At 52.0% G+C, this 4,503-nt stretch overlaps 1 long non-coding RNA gene across 2 annotated transcripts; it reads left to right on the top strand.

The window, feature by feature from the left end:
* The first annotated feature begins 647 nt into the window (after positions 1 to 647).
* On the top strand, positions 648 to 4,226 carry LOC121040159 (uncharacterized). Of its 2 annotated transcripts, none has more exons than XR_005795150.1 (3): positions 648 to 1,151; positions 2,721 to 3,387; positions 4,176 to 4,226. It is a non-coding gene; the product is annotated as an uncharacterized LOC121040159 (long non-coding RNA). The 2 variants fall into 2 exon arrangements; XR_005795151.1 differs by lacking the exon at positions 4,176 to 4,226 and adding an exon at positions 3,476 to 3,511.
* Positions 4,227 to 4,503: the final 277 nt, after the last annotated feature.

Genomic DNA, 4,503 nt, shown 5'->3' with positions numbered 1-4,503 from the left:
GCATAACCCAATATCCTTTCGCAGCTGGGGGGGCCTAGGTCTGAAATCCAGGGGCGAGCTTGGCAGGACTGGCTCCTTCTGGAGGCTCCCACGGAGAACCTGTTCCCTGCCTCTTCCAGCTCTGGCGGTGACCAGCAATCCTTGAGCTCTTCGCTTGGTCCTACACCACCCACCACCCAATCTCTGCCCCTGCCCTCACGGACCCTTCTTCTCTCCACGCCCCCTCTCCTCCTCTTCTCGGGACTTGTCATTGGATTTAGGGCGTCCACCCTAAGTCAAGAAAATCTCACCTTGAAATCCTTGGCGTAACTACACCTGCAGAGGCCCTTTTTCAAGTAAGGTCACATCCACAGGTTTTGGGTACCTGTACCTTTTTGGAGAGCCACTATTCAACCCACTGCACGAAGTAACCCATAAACACAATGTAATTCTCACCAAAGTTCCCAATGGAATTTAAAAAATATATATATATGTTTATTTAGTTATTTTTGAGAGAGGGAGAGAGAGAGACAGAGAGAGGGAGGGAGGGCAGAGAGATAAATGAGAGAGAATCCCAAGCAGGCTCCACGTTGTCGGCACAGAGCCCGACACGGGGCTCGAACTCACCGACCACGAGATCACGACCTGAGCCAAAATCAAGAGTCTGGACTGAACTGCCCCCAGGAGATTTGTGTTTAATTCAACAGCCCTTTTTACAAGGTGAGCATTAAGGTTGCATAAAAGAGAAAATCCCTAAGAATGGCCAAGAAAATGATGGAAAAAAACCAGCTGGCTTTCGGAACATGCTATAACGTACTTGTCATTACAACAGCATGATGGTGCCGGGTAGGAAGGGCCACATGGAAACTGTCATGGGAGCGCCTTTCCAGATAAAGGGGAGGGGCGTGAAGTCCGCAAATAAAGGTGTTGATACAGCTGGGGAAACCAGCCTTCGCCTCCCACCATCGCCCAAAACAGAGCCAGGCATGGCAGGGAGATAAGACTGGAAAACATGGAAATAAAACCTGGGGCACTTTGATGACCCTGGGGCTGGGATGCTCAACCCCAACCAGAAACCACCTAGAGAAAGAGCAGGAACTGGCCACGGAAGAAACGCTAATGGTCAAGACACTGTTTGAAAAGAAGCTCCCCCTCAAACGAATCAGAGACAGGTAAAAACTGAACGATGGGCAATTTTTTTTAATTTTTTAACGTTTATTCATTTTTGACGGGGAGAGAGAGAGAGAGAGAGACAGAGCACATGCGGGGGAAGGGCGGAGAGAGAGGGAGGCACAGAATCCGAAGCAGGCTCCAGGCTCCGAGCTGTCCGCACAGAGCCCGACGCGGGGCTCGAACTCACGGACCGTGAGATCATGACCTGAGCCGAAGTCGGACGCTCAACCGACTGAGCCACCCGGGCGTCCCACCAGTGACGTATTTTTGGAAGACAATTTGGTGATCTGATCGAAACGTAAACACTCCCATATGCTCTGATGCTGCAAATTCACTTGTTACGTGTCTATTTATTCAGGGAGCCGTGGTGTAGACTGGTGTAGACACAAAGTAGTCACGACTTTGTTACAGCAGCAAGAACGGGGACACGGGGGCACCTGTGTGGCTCGGGGGGTTAACGTCCAACTCTTGATGTGGGCTCGGGTCATGACCTCATGGTTCCTGAGATCCAGTCCCCAGTCAGTGCAGCGCCTGCCTGGGATTCTCTCGCCCTCTCTCTGCCCTTCCCTCCCCTCAAAAATAAGTAAACAAACATTTAAAAAGCTGCTTTTGCTTTGGGGGCCGTCGGTTGAGTGCCTGGGTCTTGCCTGGAATCACAGTCTCTCAGTTGGTGGGTTCAAGCCCCGCTACGGGCTCGGGGCTGAGGGTGCCAAGCCTGCCTGGGCTCCGTTCTGCCCCTCCCTCTTCTCCCCCACTTGCACTCGCTCGTGCTAGCTCTCTCTCTCTGAAATAAATTTAAAAAAAGAAAAAGGAACAGGGACACAGCCCGGGCTGCCCCTGACCCCCCCCCACCCCCAGCACAAGCACAGGGTATCCCTCCACTGGGACTCTTAAACTGGGGGGGTCAGCACCCCCCTTGCCCCAGGCCCATGGCCCAGCCACCTCTTCTCAGACCCCCAGGCCACCAGATGTCCAGCCCCTCCTAGAGCAAAAGCCCTGCCCCCTCTCCTCGGGAGCACCCCAGGCCCCGTGGGCCCCTGTCCCCTGCGGGAGCCCTAGCCCCAGGCCCGCAGCGCTGCTCTAATAGGAAATCCGGGACTCACAGCCCCCAGGGACGCAGGGGACACAAGGAAAGTTCTCGGATCATGGCAGCAAACCCCGGTGCAGGGTTTCAACTCCTTTTATACGGAGCTGCCGCAGCCCCTCCCCCAAGGCTGGGGTCACATTCACAGCCCTGCGGTAACCACGGAAACGGGCAGCCCCCTGGTTGATGAGTAACCCCGGGGACAATGACAGCGGCGGCTGGGGCCTATTCAGATGACTGGGCGGGCTGAATGGGAGCCCTGCACAAAGGCCACTGGCAAAGTGACGCGGGCTCCCGCTTCCAAAGGGGGTGTAAATGACGCCATAACTTGTCACAAAAGAACAGAGGCCCTCGCGGCCCACACCTGTCACACCAGTGCTTCTTGATCTTTGGGGGAATTTACAACAATGACTCTGCGGGCGCGCGGCCACAGGGCACTTGGCCGGAAGTGTCCTTTAGAAACATCCTCTGGTCTACCTTCCAGGGACCTGCAGGCATTCAAATGCACAACGAAACGCCCCAACACGCCCCTCGCCTGGAGACTGGAAAGCGGCCTGGAAGCGGGGTTGGGGGGGGGGGTGCCCGGAGCGCCAGTAACCATCACTGGCTACTTGTCACCAGGCGTTACCGGCCACACACCTCAGGCCACAGCTGAAGACTCTCTACGAAGGCAGAGCTTTGCAGGGTTATTTTAAAACCAACATCACCCTCCGGTATCTGAACGGCTCCAGCGGGAAAGAACTCGAACGCGTCTTTCCATGAACTCCCCAGAAAGAATTCCTGAATATTTTTTACGCTCGCTCTGGTGTAATCGCAAGCTTCCTTGACCTGAACTGGAAATAAAGACAAATCGCACAATCATCATCATTCAGGGACGTACCAGGGAAGTCTCTTCCGAAGGAGCCGGGCAAGATCGTTCCGTTTTCGATCAACTACGCAGAAAAGCGGTCCACAAGAAGAGAGGATATTTTACTGGACAATAAGCTACCGAAATCACTAGTGACAAAGGCCCCTCTCCCGGAGCCCTGATGGCAGGGCCAATACTCTGCCAGGTGCTTTGCAAACACCTGTGAAATAGAACCACGGTCCCCATTTGTCACACAAGGAAATAGAGGTTCTGAGAGATTAAGTGACAGACCCGAGGTCACCAGGTGAGTGACATCTGAACCCCACGATCGCTCCCCACATTCTCCTGCTTTTCTCTTGATGTTTGCTCAATTAACTTTGAATACTGAACAGCCTGGGCCAAGTCAGGAAGTTTTTTAAAGAATGCTCCATCAGACGCTCGCTCCATCAGAGGTAGAACAGGAAGAAGAGACTTTAAAACACCTCCGGTGGATGGGGTGCCTGGGGGGCTCAGGTCATGATCTCACGGTTCGTGAGTTTGAGCCCCGCATCGGGCTCTGTGCTGACAGCTCGGAGCCTGGAGCCTGCTTCCGACTGTGTGTGTGTCTCTCTCTGCCCCTCCCCTGCTCACACGTTGTTTCTCTCTCAAAAATAAATAAACATTAAAAAAATAAATTAAGGGGCGCCTGGGTGGCTCAGTTGGTTAAGCGTCCAACTTCGGCTCAGGTCATGATCTCACGGTTTGTGGGTTTGAGCCTCTCGCTGGGCTCTGTGCTGACAGCTCAGAGCCTGGAGCCTGCTTCGGATTCTGTGTCTCCCTCTCTCTCTCTGTCCCTACCCCTGCTCATGCTCTGTCTCTTTCTCTCTCAAAAATAAATAAATGTTAAAAAAAAAATTTTTAATAAAAATAAAATTAATTAATTAAATACATAAAGGATAAGCAATCTAACTGCAAAAGCAAATTGGCAATTTTCAGAACAATTAGGGGTGATGGACAAACATGAAATACTGTTCCCTTTCCCTAAAGAAGGGTACAAATCAAGAATATAAAACATTTTTTAAAAAAATTTTTATGTTTGTTTTTGAAAAATAGGGAAACGGAGCATGAGCGTGGGAGGGGCAGAGAGAAAAGGAGACACAGAATCGGAAGCAGGCTCCAGGCTCTGAGCTGTCAGCACAGAGCCCGACGCGGGGCTCGAACCCACGAACCGTGAGATCACGACCTGAGCCGAAGTCAGACGCTCAACCGACTGAGCTACCCAGCGCCCCTCAAACATTTATTTATTTATTTTTTACCTGTTGGATTAGAAAAGATGAGAAAGACTTATCTTTCCGACGATGATACAAACACAGAGGGTTTTCAACCACAGCTCATTCTAGTATAAATCAGTACAAGCTTTCCAAAGGCAATTTGACCAAGG

Source organism: Herpailurus yagouaroundi, unplaced genomic scaffold (genome assembly GCF_014898765.1).
Source record: "Herpailurus yagouaroundi ecotype Mexico unplaced genomic scaffold, PumYag 182, whole genome shotgun sequence".
Classification (NCBI taxonomy): Eukaryota; Metazoa; Chordata; class Mammalia; order Carnivora; family Felidae; genus Herpailurus; species Herpailurus yagouaroundi.
This window is presented reverse-complemented; position numbering and strand designations above follow the sequence as displayed.